Source organism: Mastacembelus armatus, chromosome 19 (genome assembly GCF_900324485.2).
Source record: "Mastacembelus armatus chromosome 19, fMasArm1.2, whole genome shotgun sequence".
NCBI lineage: Eukaryota > Metazoa > Chordata > Actinopteri > Synbranchiformes > Mastacembelidae > Mastacembelus > Mastacembelus armatus.
Window position 1 is genome coordinate 1,163,782 of NC_046651.1, and position 17,313 is coordinate 1,181,094.

Consider the following 17,313-nt stretch of genomic DNA (forward strand, 5'->3'; position numbering starts at 1 on the left):
GCCCCTTGAGTCCCTGTCTTGTCTTCATGTTCAGGTTTCATGTCCTAGTGTACTCCTGCCTTGTGTGTTAGTTCTTGTTTAATCTTGTTTTTTGTTCAATAAAGCCCCTTTCCCTTCACTCCTGTGTTTTTGGTGGAAGTTTGCTCCTGACCACGACCAAGTTCATGACAATAAATATGATGTAAAAAAATGCAGAGTCTCTGATAGTAGATCCAAAATCAGAGTACAAGCCTTGTAAAAAGCAGTACTCTTTAAAACAGGAAGCCATCGATAGTATTAAGCCTGTGTTGCTGGCATAATAATTCTATGTGAGAATTCTCCAGTGCAGACTCCCATTTTTCCAGTTAAAAAATTAAGAGACCAAGGTTAACCAACCTGAGCGCCAGAAGTAATTCTCAAACCATCTTGTCTTTGGTACCACCAAATTTGACTCATTTGTCAGTAGGAGATTTGGCCAATGCTTTCTTTTCTGTCCCTGTGCCCTGTACACAGGGACAGCCAGTACTGGATTGCCTTTTCATTTGATGGAAAGATTTACACCAGGACCAGATGTCCCTCAAGGTTACTCTGAGAGTCCGAGTTACTTTCATCAGACTCTCAGTAGAAGCCTTCAAGGCCTTTATTTACCTGCCGGCTCAGCATTAATACAGTATGTAGATGATTTGCTGATTTGTAGTCCATCTGAAGAAGCATGCAAAATACAGTGCACCTGCTAAAACATCTTGTAGAAAATGGCCATTAAGTCAGTCTTCCCAAACTGCAGTTTGTACAACAAAAAGTGATACATCTGGGTCACATCATCAACACTTCACCAATTCAAAATGTTCCTAAGCCAATTACTGAAAAACAAATGAGTTTTCTTGGCATGACATCATTTTGCAAGCAGTGGATCCCAAATTACTCGCTGCGTGAAGCTCCCCTGTCTGCTATGGTGCATGGTAAACAACTTTCTGCACATGACAAAATCATGTGGACTCCTGAAGTGTCAAGATCTGTGTGTTGAGTTTCCTGTTTTGTGCTTTTATTTTGTAGGTTCAGTTAGGATTTGGTTTTGTCTAGTCTTGTTCCTCTTTACTTTGACCCAATTAGTTAATTATTTTCACCCATGCCTCGTTTGTGTTTTCTCGTTGATATACGTTCGTTCAGCCACAGTGCTTTGCCAGGTTATCTGCCATATCTGCCTACTGATGCTGCCCAACATGCTTTTGTTTTGTCTACTGCCATCACTGCTTAGAACTGCTAAAGCTTCTCTGACTAAAGAGTTTTTGTTTGCCATGCCGAAGTCTGCCTTGCTTTTTCCCCCGTTTGGATTTTGATAGTGCTTCATGAGCCTTCACTTTCCCATCACTGAGGCTTTCCTGACAATTGTGCCGAAAAAGATTCAAAGCTTCGAGACTTCAGTGAGGGTGACATCTGGTGGACAACTGAAGCAATAGCAACCTCTAAAGAGCACGAATGAAGCACTGGCACTCTTTCAATCCCATGACAGCAATAAAAATTCAGACCTCTTGAGGTCAAAATGATCCCAAACTTTAGAACGTCGCTTATTGGTGGGACTCGCCATGAAACTTGCCAAAATACTCACTCTCACTCTCCAAATCCTGAAGCAGAATGATGCATCTTATATAGCTGGTATGGCACCAAACCACTCAAATCTGTCAAACCTGTCAAGCTGTCATTGGAACGCCATGAGCCAATGACACACAATGAAAGACTATGAGCCAATGAAAAGCTTTGAAACACTTTGAAGCAATGAAGCGCGAAGCGAAACAGTGATGACGTTCGAAGCTTCGAATCTTATCTTAGTTTTTTGTCTAGCTCCTTTGTGCTCATGTTTAGTCCCCTTTCATTCATGCCTTGTCTCCCTAGTGTTCATGTTTGCTTCGATCTTGTTTAAGTCCCCTCGTTCATGTCTTATTCTTGTTGTGTGTCTCCTGCTTTGTCCCCCTTGCGTGCGTGCGTGTCCAGACCTTTGTTCCTTGGTGTTTGTTCCCCCTTGCAGTCTGGTGTGTGCATGACCCAGACGTTTGCCCCCCGTGAAACTCATTCCCTTGCAGTCTGATGTGTTCCCCGAATATATGTGTGACCTTGACCCTCCTGTGTCGTCCCTTTGGCTTGTGTTGTCTTGTCATTCTCGCTTGTGTGCCTATGTCCCTTGGTTCCTGTGGTCATTTTCTGTCTTCTTTGAGCTCTGTTTTGAATAAAGTTTCCATTTGAAGTACCAGAGTGGGCGTAATCCTTGGTCCGCATTCTTAACCCCCCAGCAGCAACCCTGACATGAAGGAGAAAAGGCCTTTCTGGATGTAAAGGCAGCACTCGCTGTAGCTCCCACATTGGGTCTGCCTAATCCTAACTTAACTTTCAGTCAGTTTGTCGACCAGAAGGGCTTACTTGCATGACTTCTGTGTTATGCCAACCAAACGGGGGAAAACGACCTGTTGCTTATTTTTCGTCAAAGCTGGATCCACTAGCAACAGTCTCTGTCTGAGAGCCATCGCTGCAGCAGAGAAAGCCGTTCTAGCATCATGTGATTTTGTTGGTTATTCTGATCTGACATTGATAGTTCCGCATGCTGTTGCACACATATTGCACACACAGAAAACTGCACACTTGTCAACACAGCGCTGGTTAAGATATCACACTATTTGGCTTGAAATGCCTAACATCACTGTTAAAAGGTGTAACGTGCTAAACCCTGCAACACTTCTTCCCACAGAGAATGGAGAGGCTCATAACTGCACTGAGGTGTTGGAAACCATCTGTACTCCCAGACCTGATCTTGCATACACACCAATCTTGAATGCAGAGATGGAGTTATTTGTTGATGGCTCTGCTTCCCGTAATGTCAACACAGGCAAAAATCAAGTAGGGTTTGCAGTTGTCACAAAACATAGTGTGATTTCTAGTGGCAAATTGCTTTCTCATCTGTCTGCACAGGCTGCTGAACTAATTGCTCTCACTGAAACCTGTAAATTGGCCAAAGACAAAATAGTAAACATTTACACTGACTCATGTTATGCTTTTGCTGTTGTCCATGATTATGGTTGTCTATGGAGACAGAGGGGCTTCCTCACATCAGCTGGAACACCTACTGCACATCATGCTCTTATTGCAGCTCTGTTAGATGTCATCCTGTTGCCTAAACAAATCTCAGTCATGAAATGTGAAGCTCATACTAACAAAAAAGATCCCATTTCTACAGGAAACTCAGCAGCAGACGCCGCTGCAAAGCTGCAGCCACGACGGGTCAGGAACACAACCAATGGGCTGACTTGTCAACCATACAGTCAATAGCAAGTATATCGAAAAAAAAATTGTGGAGAAACTCTGGCGCAAAATTACAAAAAGGGATATGGCTTGGTCCAGATAACACTTTATCTAAAGCTTATTTCCATCTCTATGCAAAGCTTTCTCATGGTAAAGATCATGCATCCAAAGGAGGGATGTGTACATATGTTAATAACCACTGGTACACCAGGGGTTTTTCAACATATGCAGCTGAGTACTGCAGAAGATGTATAATCTGTGCAGCACATAATGCCTCTGGTGCCATTAAAATGCCATTGCAAAGCCATCCCCCACCTGATGGCCCTTTTCAACATTGAATGATTGATTTCATTGAACAGTTAACATGGCAGAATAAGAAATACTGCTTAACTATGGTCTGCATGTTCAGCAAGTTGGTAGAGGTATGTATTTCCTTCTTCCAAACAGGATGCACCCACAGTGTCAAAAGCCCTACAATTCTCATTGTACGGTGGGGTATTCCAAAAAAGATCAGCAGTGACAATGGTCCTGGGTTTGCCAACAAAGTGTTGAAAGATTTGTCTGACTACTTTGGGTTTGATTTCAAGTACCATTGCTCTTATCATCCATAGAATGCAGGTGCAATAGAACGACAGAATGGCATACTCAAGAGCAAATTAACAAAATTCTGTGAAGAAACAGGTTTGACATGGATCCAAGCACTACCACTGGTGCTATTTTACATGCGTACAAGAGCAAAAAATGCACATGGGCTACGTCCATTTGAAATAATTTTTGGGAAACCTCCTAATGTAGGACTTAGTCCAAACAAACAAGCTGTAACAAGTGGAAGTCATGAAGATGCGATGTTAGATTATTGTGCAAGCTTTCTGCCTCTCTTTCAGCCCTTTGTCCACAGGTGAAAGCAGCTCTGTCTAGCCCTGCAGATACCACACTTACACTTACATACTATGCACCTCACCTACCCCCCAGTGCTCCCCACCACATTCCTCTACACAAAGCGACACACGCCCATCCCAATATTTAATCTTATACACGTACCCTGCTAATCCTTCATTCAGTCGCTCACACAGAGGTGCAACCCCTCTCACTACATGCCTGTAGCCCCTCCAACGCTCAACGTATCTATGTCACTACCCGCGCCCTAGACATTCTGCACACGGTCACTGCTGCCTCTGCTGATGCCATTTCCACTCCCGCTAGCTGCACCTGACAGACCCATGACACTCTGATGACCCTCTTAGCTAAAATCACACACTATGAACAGAACACCATCCCATTTATACTGTACATATTAGCACAACCCACAACAACACGCAACCAATAGGAACTAGCGCCGCCTAGGAGGACATGAATGTGACGTCATTTTATTGATATATTATTTTATGATCGCCATATGTTCATGTGCAGAGACACACCCATTTTGACCCTCCCTCCTTGCCCACACACCAGTTAAATCATTATTATACTACTAGGCAGGATCAGAAAGAGGCAGCAACAGATATTTTTTGTAATCTTCTGACAATCCACCAGTATTTTTTTATAAAGATCTCTCTCGAATCGTTACACAGAAACTTTCTCTGATGCTATTTACATGTAGTAATGTCATGTGTCAGAAACAATCAGATAGCTCTACGATCTAAAAACAAAGCTAGGTGTAAATGTGCCTAAAATGCTCTCTCGAAGGTCTGACAACTGAAATCCAATTTTTTTCAAAAAACCTCAGAAAGTGCTCTGAGATTGGGAGAAATCCATCCACTTATAATTAGATTTGATTTATCTTAGTAACTTTAGAAACGTTACTAACGGAAATTGAAAAAGACTGTTCATTCTCTCTGCCATCTGGTGTCACAACAAATTCAGAGCATTCTATCTAGGTGTTGAGATAGTGTAAATACACCTGCCTGTACAAGATGCATAAGATATGTTTTACTTCTTTAAATGTAACTGTGAGCTCTTTTCAGAAGTAGCCTCTACAGATCTGTCTCCCTGGTACCAGCTAAAGTTTGCCATTGTGGTGGTTGTGATTTTATGTGTGCACTTTTGCATCTGGAACCACAACAAGCAGTGATGCCAAGGGTACAGAAATGTGCATGGCTGTAGGAGACTAAGATCTTAAACCACCAGAGTTAAAATAATGCATCAATCAGTCCATCGTTTTATTTGTGTTACTTTATAGGCAGTTGTTATGTAGCTATTGCTGCCAGTTAATTTTGCACCAAACTGCTAAAATGCACAATATTTTCTTTTTACAGAGATGTGGGTAAGTGTATCTGGATTTTAACTGGATCTAGACAAGAGTGAATTAGGCTATTTTTGTGTTGTACAACCCGCTTTGATGGATGCATACAGAACCTCTAAGATTAATAACTTTATAACAACACAGGAAAGAGGCAAGAAGAGCTTGCTCAACAAGAAAACACACACTGCTCAAATTCAAGCCCTGGGGGTGCAGAGTCAAATGCACTAGCAAATGAACATCCTATTCTCTCATGGATGTCGTGGTGTCAATTGATCTGTCAAGAGCACCCCTAGTTGTGTTGCTTTTTAATCAGGACCAATCAATTCATAAATTAAGACTGATTAAGTGATCAATTTGCCTTTGTCATTCTTCTGTCATCATCAGTTAATGGGTGTCTTCAGGGAATAAATAAAAGGATAAGTGGGACCCGAAGCTGTTCAAGTCTGCGATGTCTGGCTGCCTCGCTGGGATCATTGCTGGCTCATATGTCAGATTTATATTCTCATGTTTCACTTTCCTCTAGCATGAACACAGGAGCCAATAATGATTCATGTGCAAAAAAGAATAGTTTTCTAAAAAGCAGTTTTAACATTTACATCTCACTACATGATTGAACTTTATCATACATCGGTTACTGTTAGCATAAACACAACATTGATGTCAAGAAGAGAAACATATTCAAAGCACATGAAAATTTTATGAAACTGAAAATATTTTAATGAAGTCAAATATGAGAAGATAAAATCAGTGTTACAAATTGATGCTGAAAATCTTAGAATTATGTAGGATTTCTACGGATTGACTTTATAATAGGTAGAGGTGTAGTGTCTTGTGGGATTTTACAACAGAGCAAATGTCACTAACTTAAACCAATGTGGGGGTTGAATGTTTGCTTGACCCTTTCATGGTATGTGGTTCTGTCTGTTTATTGGTTTAGTGTTTTAGGGTAGGAAGTTGTAAATGACTGTCAACAATTTGTTTCTTTGATGGTAAGAAGACTGAAGATAGTACCTGAACAAACATGTGGAGTCTGTTCAAGATTAGTCCACCCTTTTCGTGTCAAACTGTATATAAACTGGTCTTGTAACACAGACGGCAGAGGACTTCTGCAAGGACGTCCTCTCCGGGCCCGTGATTAAACCTGAGATGATTCATCACACTTGTGGTTGTTTTCTGAGAATTAGCAACTCTCAAACTTAATGAAATTTCTACCACAGTCTGCAGCTTGACTTTCGGGGCAGTGCTTTTATTATGAAGGGCCCACGCTTAGAGATCCAATCTGTGCTTCCACCCTGCTGATTAAGTAATGGTACTCACCTGTTTGTCCTCTTCTTTCCACAGTTCTTATACTGCTCACTAGCCACCGACAAGTTGCCGGATTGTCTGAGTATCCCAGTCAGAGAGATACGATTGCTCGGCCTGTTTTTTCCCCTGCAAATGACAAGTGGACCACGTAAGTTTGACCTGGACAAAATCCTCTGTTTCTTCCCTGGAACTTCGGAATTCTTGTTTCCCGTTCAAGTGAGTAAAAAGGAACTACTAACGGTCCAGTTAACTGACTCTGCCTACCGTTCTATGGAAAGACCAGCTTTGAGACTTCATTTACCTTTGTTTGACTCATTGGACCGTTTTCCCCTCCTCTGATTGTGCTTCCCCTGTGTAACTTATAATTTCAGGAGTGTTTTCTGTTGCCACTACAAATGACTGGGCTGTTCAGTTTCTTCTGTTAGACAACCCGGATCCTCGGACCAAGGAGACCCCCTGTTCCTTCAGATTTTGCTCTGCGGGTAGCTCTCTGGACACAACCCTACATCGCTCTAAGCCCGGGTGTTACCTAGCCAGACTTAGAGAGCAACCACCGTCACCGTCACCACCCCCGGGCTCCCTCAATCATTCCACCGGTCGTCTTCTCTTCATCCCTTCAACGTTACCTGAAAAAATAAAGTTTCATTGCTGACTGTGCTAAAGTGTTGCCGTTTTTCCATCCTGGTCCTCCAGCCTATAGGGTTTATGACAAGAGGTTGGGGTATACGAGACCAAAATAAACCATGGACAAGGAAACCAATTAATTTAATGTGTTAAACCTAAACTATAACTGAACTTAAACTATATACTATATACTTCTTGATAAAAAGTGCAATGAGATCAAATGTCAATTTAAGAACATCTTTTACAGGAGAAGTCATGTTAGTGACTACCTGTGATTAATACTTAACAAAAAATCAGGCCAGTAAAGGAAATAAATAAAGGTAAAGACCAGAAAAAAGGGAGATTTTCTAAGGTGGATGAAAGTTACTTGAATAAAGTAAAATTAACCTCTTTTACATTTCACATAATGAATGTGTGAGTGTGCACCTCCATCCATCCATCCATCCATCGCTTTTCTATACCTGCTTTTTCCTGAAAGCCAGGGTCACGGGGATCCGCTGGAGCCTATCCCAACTCTCTCTCTCGGGTGAAAGGCATGATTGTGCACCTAATCCACAGAAAAAATATGCTTACACATTAAGAAAAGAAATGTAGTTTTAAACCCTAAGGGCTGGTGAAGTGGTGGCTAAAGTCATTTCTACATTGCAGCAACACCAGTAATCAGTAATCTGTTCCTGCCACGTGTCACCACTGAGTGCACTGCTGTCACTGCCTGCAGTACATCTACAACTTTAGCCCACTACTTGCCCAGTGTCATCCGGGATGAGCTTCAGCCCCCTGCAGGACTGTCTACTCTATGTAATAAGAATTATACAGCAGATAATAAATGAAAGGATGTATTGACTCTGGTTACTACAGCATCAATCTGCTGTGTTCATTGTTTGTGGAAAGTGCTGTTCATTCAAAATCCTTAAAAACACAAAGGAAGTTAAAAATCTCAACTTTCTTCCAGCTTTTATAAAAGTAATGAAAATGATCATCATTAGGTTTCTCTCCAGGACCATAGTGTAATATGTTGGTTTTGGATGAAGCAATTACTATACAAAAGTGCTGCTTAGTATGGTCTGTATGACTGGTTTTGTACATGTTGTTTCCATTACCCACATCACTAACCAGTTTAATAACTATGTGAAATGTGCACCCTCATCATGTAATCATTTTTAGTTTAGGCATATTGATCTAATCTTTTGTGTCACACACTAGCACTGCCCTGTGACTATGCTTTCCAACTCCAAAACCAATCTACTCCATGCTTACCACAAATCACAGAATGACCTTTTACATCCTTGGTCAAAATGTTCGCTCAGATCCTTCACACATTTCTGAATGCTCAAGTACTTGTGAATGACATGCAGCCCAGTTGTTTAAAGACAGCTAATGTAATAGTGCGAGTAATAGATGATCAACCCTGCATCTCTTTATATGTGCACTGGCAATGAATAGTGAAACAAAGCTGACATACTGATGACACACCGACAAAAATAAGTTTTGGCCGTTGAAGGCAACCATATTAATCACTGAATATAATATGTCCTTTGCCAAGTCATTTGTCTGATTCATGGTGTTATAATTATAGCATGTGATGCAGAAAATTATTTAAAATCCCAAGGTTTGGATCAGATTATGATGTGTGGACAGCAGTGCTAATTTGAAATACATGGTGAGAAGTTTAGTATAATGGCACTTCTTACAATAAAACAATAAACAATAAACATAGTCACAGCATGCACTGCAGTGATGATCATAATTGTCGACTGCCATAGTGATTAATAGCTTTTAATCAGGCAATCAAATGCCACACCTGCTCAGAGAATGTCCTCACTGTCTAATTTATTTGTTGCATTGTTCATCCGATACTTCACCTTTCTGCTCTCCAGCAACCTCTGCCATCTTGACAAGAATTCCCTCACATCTCCTTCTCTGGTCTCTTCAGAGCAGAACAAGCATACACCATTAAGAAGATCAATATCACTCTAGAGCTACTGTTCTGCCATATCATGACCTAATGTCATGTACTTTAAACAAAGAGCACTATAGTGTTGAACACTATAGATGGATAATGTAATGTTTCCATCACAGCCAAACAAGCAAAATATAGCATTATTCCATTAGGGGCCATAAATATTTATGAGCTGAATTATAGATTGTTATATATGTACAAACATAACTGTGTATATATGTACACTACATGTACATAGTTTGCTGGATATTAGAAATATTCAATACATGTTTTATTTGTAGTAAATTGGTATAATGATGTGTTATGCTATGTATATAAATAATAATAATGTGAAAATCGACCAGAACAAAGAGAAACTGCTAGTTTGATAGTTTGACTCTGGAACAGACACAGTATACAGCAGAGCTAAATACACCCCTAAAAATAGAATTTAGTTAGAAATAATTCTATTATTTTAAGTTGTAAACTTAAAAAAAGTTAGAGGTGAGTGGTGAAACATTTCGACTCAACAACAAGAAGTCCAGTTACTATGACTTAGTTTCTAAATACCTGCAAATAATGTTCATTTACTGTATCCACAAGTGTTAAAAACACGGTTCAATCAGAAGTCGACCGTCTGTTATCCATTTCTTTTGTATGGCTTGTTCTAACAAAAATTAAAACCGTCATTGGCTGGTAAATTCTCTTTCTGCCACCTTAATGAATTTTATACATGGGTGCAAGCATATGATGTTAGCACATTCAAATTAATTGTTTTCATGTCATCATCATTGGTAAGTCTTGGTATAACATCAGGACTACTTTTATCTGCTACCAATCAAGGCCATCAGTGTCAAGAAGCATCAGCAGATGGCACCAGCTAATGGCTGGGACTCTCGTCTTTACTCTTGTTCCATTTATTTGCTCTGTACGGTAAACAGTGATTGGTGTCTGGCTGCTCTGTGTGAGGCAAATCAGCTCTCATTTCATGTGATGAAAACTGACATAAATAGATCTGGTCTGAAAGGTTTCCTTTCCCATGATTGAGAGTCTCATAGGATGCAGGGGGAATTCTGATTCAAATAAATTTGCTTTCCATATGCAAACCAGCCACAAAACAAACTCATCAATTTCACATAAGCTTTCATTGAGCTTAATGGCAAGCCATTAACAAAACCAATCACCTCCCTCCTGGTTTTGCCTCACTCTTGTACTCACTCTTTTGCGTTATCGGAGCACATGGAATCATATTCACACACACACTCACACACCAAAGTGCACTCCCTAGCTTTACTTACCAGGCAGCTCTGAATTTGGTGTGACACCAGATGGTAGAGATTGTTACCAGCACTTACTCTGGGGTGAGAAGCATGAGGAATTTATTACACGTCTCAGAGTTGGGTACAATAAATCTCAGTGCATTTCAATAATGTTGCATCTCAGAGATGGTGCAGTGAATAGCCCTGCAAAGGCCATCGTGAATAAATGCATTTTTAACATAATCTTAGAACAGTGCATCTCCTGATGGAATTGTAGCAAGTGAGCAGCAGGAGTGCTCTGTTCTGAAATTGCTCTTGTCTTCACATTTTCAAGTTTTAAAGAGTTGCAGGAATGGTTGGAGATGAAGGGAGCTGATTGTCTTATATGACAGCTATTTGTATTGTTTTTTTCATATATTGGATATGGAACATATGTTTCCTTTGTTGCAATCAACACAAAAAAGATATCCTAAATGTACACAAAGAAAAACAAGAGTTAAAGTGCAACTTGTGTCCAATAGCTCTGTTTCCATATATTAGAGCAAGAAAGATGATGAAACTTTTCCACTACCACTGACAAATGACAAATAAAACTGTAGGAAAGAAAACAACAATCCAAATACGCAACAGCTGAATGTTTTATCACAGTATATAGTAAACAACCTTGTCTCCTCAAGATGTTCACATTTATGCAGGCCTATCAGCACAACAATCAATGACAGTTTATCAATAACAATTTTATTTGCTTACCTACATTTTTTCCTCAGTTACGTAACTCAAACCCTGACATGATTGAGGCTGCCTCCAGGAAATAGCCATAAGCTCACACTATAAAGACTGACACAGCCTCCCCTTGTCCAACCTACTCTGGCCATTTCTGTTAACAAGCTAACTGCCACACATGTGAATGAAAATGAATGAGTGAATGAAAGAATTACAGACATAAATAGTGTCTTTATCTTTAGATAGTGACTGACTGATACATATTTTCCACTCTGGGTTTACTGTTGCTGTATATACACCATTCAGTAATACAAACCCAGACACACAACTCAGTCTGGACTCACTGGCCTTAGCACTTCCTCTACAAACTGCAGTGTGTACTCTTGAGAGTTTCAGGGCTCACCCTGATTCCTTCATGAACCAGTCAGACTGTGAACCCATTGGTTGTTATCCTGTTATACTGTAGATATTAATCTTTAGATTTCTGCTGCCTGTGGACTTGCTGTTGCAATTTGGTTAAACTGTATAACTTTTAAACTGTTACTGTTGATAAATGCTTAGCATTTTGATTTAAATACCTTATTAAACTGACAGTTTTGATGTTGTTACTGGGATCTGTGGGAGCCATTCTCCCAGTTTGTGGGTCACAGCTCAGAGGGTGCCGATTACCACAGGGGGCTACTGTTGCCTTCACCTTCCACATCTCTTCTAGCTCTTCTTTCAGCCCTTGGTCTGAATATTGAGGTGACAGTAATGCATTTTTTTTTTAAATTCAGTACCAGCCCATCATTGTTTTTTTCAGAAAATGCACCATTCTGAATGGCAGCAAGTCCGAGTAGCTCCTGTGTTTTTTTGAAGTTTTGTCATATGTTTTTTTCTTACAACATGTACTGGCTCAAGTAGAGTAGTGTACACTAGAGAGAAACTGTTGGCCCTGTCAAAGATTGGACATGGAGTAACTCATCCAATCCCAACTATGCTGAGGGAACAGTTTCGTGGATGTAGAGCCGGGGCTAAGCTAAAGGCTAAGAGGAACAACAGAAGGTGGAGATTCAAGCCTTTTCTGCCCTCTGTGCTCATGGGGAATGTTAACCCACTGCATAACAAGTCTGACGAGCTGGAGGCGCTTGTGAGGAACCAGAGGCTGTCTGACTGACTTTGTACAGTATGTGGACTGTCCAGCACGTGCAGAAAGGACATTAGATCTGTTCTATGCTAACGTCAAAGAAGCCTACAGGGCTGTACCTCTTCCACCACTGGGTAGATCTGATCACAACATGGTCTATCTTCAGCCCACATATAGACCTTGTGTGCAGAAGCTTCCTGTTACCACCAGGTCTTTCAGGAAATGGTCACTGGAGGCAAGGGATTCATTGAGAGACTGTTTTGAGTGCACAAACTTGGATGTACTGATGGAGGAAATGGACAATGACTTGGACAGGAGAGTCAACATCATCACTGAATACATTAATTTCTGTAGAGACACCGTACTCCCAGTTAGTACAGTACAGTGCTATCCTAACAATAAACCATGGCTCACCAGTGACATTAAAGACCTCCTGAACCAGAAGAAGAGGGCTTTCTAGGACAGGGATAAGGAGAAGCTGAGGAGTATACAACGGGAACTCAAAAAGACACTGAGGCGAGCTAAAGTGGAGTACAAGAAAAAGTTGGAAAAACATCTGGAGAACAATAATACCAGGGAGGTGTGGAGAGGGGTAAGGACCATCACCAGCTACAAACTGAACAACTCTCAGTCTTTGGATGGTGATGTGGATAGAGCCAAAACCTTCAACCAGTATTACATCAGGTTTGACAATGTGGCTACCTCCACCACTACCCCAGCAGTTGCTCTCTCCACCTCTGAAGCTCCTCAAAATACCTCATTCTCTATATTTGTTCCCTCCACCTCCACTTCTACCTCTACTGCTGCTTCCTGTACCTCCATATCTAAGGCTCCCTCCATCATTATTACCTCTACGGCTGTTCCCTCCACCATTACCTCTGAAGCTGTCCTCTTCACATATTCAGCTGTCTCCCCCACTCCCTCCCTCCCTCCCTCCCTCTCCAACGTGGCAGATGCTCCCTCCACCCCCACCTCTGCAGCTCCTTACTATACCTCATCCTCATGACCTTGATTTCCAACTGTATGGCTGCTCACTCTACCTCCACCATCCCTCTGTTACAATCTGAATAGATGCTTATGTCTCTAACAATGGAGGAAATTGGAGCTGAGCTCAGGAGGCTTCAGCCAGGGAAGGCAGCTGGACCAGATGGAGTATATCCAAGGCTTCTGAAGGACTGTGCAGGGCAACTAGCTTTTCCTCTTCAGAGGCTCTTTAATATGAGTCTTTGGCTGGAAAAAGGTCCTTATGCTGTGAAGGCTTCTTGTCTACCGGTGCCCAAAACAGGATTGCCGGTGGAGCTAAATGACTATAGACCGGTGGCTTTGACATCCCATATCAGGAAGACCTTGGAGAGGCTCCTTGTCTGTCGCATGAGGCTGCAGGTTGAGGAGGATCTTGATCCCCTTCAGTTTGCCTATCAGAAACACATGGGAGTGGTTGATGCGGTGCTTTACATGCTGCACTGGGCATATGCCTATTTATGTGCCTGGTTCATATGTGAGGATTATGTTCTTTGACTTCTCCAGTGCTTTCAATACTATATGGCCTCCCATACTGAGAGACAAGCTTCTATGTATGGGGGTGGCCCCCTCCCTGACGTCATGGATTATGGACTATTTGACATCCAGACCGCAGTATGTCAGGCTGGGGAGATGTGTTTCTGGGACACTGGAATGCAGCACTGGGGCTCCACAGGGGACTGTTCTTGCTCCTTTTCTGTTCATGGTCTACACATCTGACTTTAGGTATAACTCAGAACTTGCCACCTTCAGAAGTATTCTGATGATACAGCTGTTGTGGCATGTGTGTACAGTGGACAGGAGGGGGAGTACAGCGACCTAGTGGAGGCCTTCACTGACTGGAGCAAAAAGAACTATCTTCTCCTGAACACCACCAAGACTAAGGAGCTGGTGGTGGAGTTTAGGAGATCAAAAGCACCATGCCAGTCGGTCTGCATTGATGGACAGGAGATAGAGACTGTCAGACTTTCAAGTACCTGGGGATGGTACTGGATGAAAAACTGGAGTGGTCTGCCAATGTGGATGCAGTGTACAGAAAAGGGCAGAGCCGCCTCTTCTTCCTGAGACGGCTTGGTTCGTACAGTGTCTGCAGTGACATGCTGTGTATGTTCCACCACACTGTCATGGCAAGTACACTGTTCTATGGTGCTGTCTGTTGGGGGAGTGGCATTATGAACAGAGACTGTAGGCACCTGGACAAACTGGTGAAAAAGGCCAGTGCTGTGCTAGGCAAGGGGCTGGACCCTCTAAAATCTGTGGTGGAGCAGCAGATATGGAGGAAGATGCTTTCTATATTGAACAATGATAAACACCCCCTACATGATATACTGACTAAACAGATCCTTTGTCCCCACAGCCATTAGACTTTTTAATAGTAATTGTTGATATGTTATTTATGAGTGCAACCTGTAATACATTTAGAGAACTGCACTACTGATGGAGTGTTGCATATACACAGGTTTTCATGATTTACCATGTACCTAAAAACTAGCTTCAGATACATGCTCATTTTCCAGAACTACATGCTACAGTATCAGCGGTGTTTACTGTGTACAGGAGACTTTTTTTTTTATTACCTTAGTTCAATATTTAGGGAAGTGTCAATATGAGTACTCTGTTAGATCTGCACCAAGCAAGAAAGACCAAGACAGGGAATAGGATCACACAACTAAAAATATAAAGCGACCAAGTAAAAACCATTTGACATGGCAAAAAGTTGGGAGCTTGAACTAGATGCAGCTCCAAATGGAGACAATGAGACAACCCTAATGTTACATAACAAAGTTATACTGCAGACACACGGAAGAAGTGTATTGATCAGTAATGTAAAGTAGTTAGATCCTGAAAGTTGCATCACTACAGTTTAAACATTTTCCATTACAAGTAGAACTTGTGCAATGGAAATGTATCTAAAGTAAAAGTAGACCAACTTATAATTCAGACAAGTACATTTATATTTTACTGTAGTAATTGGTAAAGTGGTTTTATATAAAGTTAGTTAGCGGCATCATATCTTTTCAGTTTATCATGTGTTATAATGTAAATTGTTCATCTGTAAATATATATATGTATATCTATAGTATGAACGTAATGTGACTCCATGTCCACTGCTGCCTTAAAATTCTCCTTCCCTAACAACTGGTCACAATGTTACCAAGTGTATCAATGTTTCCAATTGGTAATGTATTAATATAAATTAATTTGGCTATTTCTGAATCATTATTTAAATTAGAAATGTCTCAGTGACAGAGATATTACTTTGATAGGGTATTGGCGGGTCGACAGACAGACTTTGAAAAACATCCAAGCTAGTATGGGATTAAGCTCAGAACATTAGACCCTGCTTCCACAGCTACTGTTTGAGAGGAACAGTGGTAGTCTGAAATGTATCTTGATTTATATTCGGCCACGGTTTTCTTTTATCATTGTCTCACAAGTGTTTTGTAACAGAATGCATGAGGTTATATGAGGTGTGTGTTGCCAAAATGAGCCACTCTCAGTGCGTATGCTTTTGTCTTTATAAAGCATTTACTGCATCAGTGGCTGTACTGTTGTATTAGATGATGCAGCTCTGCTCCCAGCTGAAAGTACCAATTTGTGCTGGACTGACTGTAGATTCTGATTCTGTACACAAGCCTGGGAGGTGAGCACAACTGTGTCTGTATTCCGGATTCCATTAACTTGTACTCCGTTGTAAGATATTTATGTTATTTTGTTTCTGTGGGTACAAAATAATGAATAATCTCACAATATGACATTGCAAAATAACAGCAAAACAAACTGTGGTCTCAAAAATTATCACATATATTCATATAAACATATCTTCTCAAACAGGCTGAAGAAAATGAACATTATGCACCTCGTAAAGGTATTGTTTTGGATTGAATTAGTGTGTCTACCCATTATGCACTGTATAGGCCTACCAGCCAACAGTATGGTATCTTTTACACTGATGTAGGAGGAGGCTGTGGTGGTAGGGATGGAGGTACATAAAGCAAAGAGGAGCACCACAGCACAGGTAGGTAGTAGTCTGAAGCAACACTATAGTGAGTTGGGACCTGGCCTGTTCACTGTATTGTATATGGGCAGTCTAGTTAGTAGAGTTTACCTGGTATGGCCAAGCTATGGAGCTGTTTTGTGTTTTAGATATGTATAGTATACTAGTACAAAAGGTGAGCCATGAACAGCTAAGCAATATCTAGCTTTGCTAGTGGCATGATTCTAGGAGTACCAGGTGATTGAGTAAATGGTCTGTTTATTCATGCTCCCCGGAAGATGAATCCTCCTTAGACTTTGGCAATCCCTTGGATTTATCTCCAGCATCAGCATGGAGTTCAAATTTTCTTTCAATACTATCATTAATTATTTTTTGGATTCAGTGCTGTTTTGCAGTCAGTCCTTTGGTGATCACGCTTTGCAGCCCCCACCCACACATCAAACTCTTTGTGATGTTGAGCCACAGTCACCCTTTGAACAGATCACATCATCTGGACAAACTGTATCGCATGCACAGAACCTGTTCATGTGCCGGCTACATTATGTTGGTTTCAGATAGACTAAAAAACAGCTATTCTGCATAGAGTGTGCCACTGCACCCTGACAATCAAGATCAAAACAGTCATTTTCAACCTGCACTTTGGGAGCAAAACACAAAATTGTTTTAGGTTATTTTACTTTTTCAACAGCCTCACACTTGAAAACTGAAAGAAATCCAGGCATATGATTTTCTCTGTCATATTCTGTTTCACTGTTGAAAAGGTCAGCCGATGCTGAGACACTTGAGGCAGTAATTTTCCCATCAGTAGCT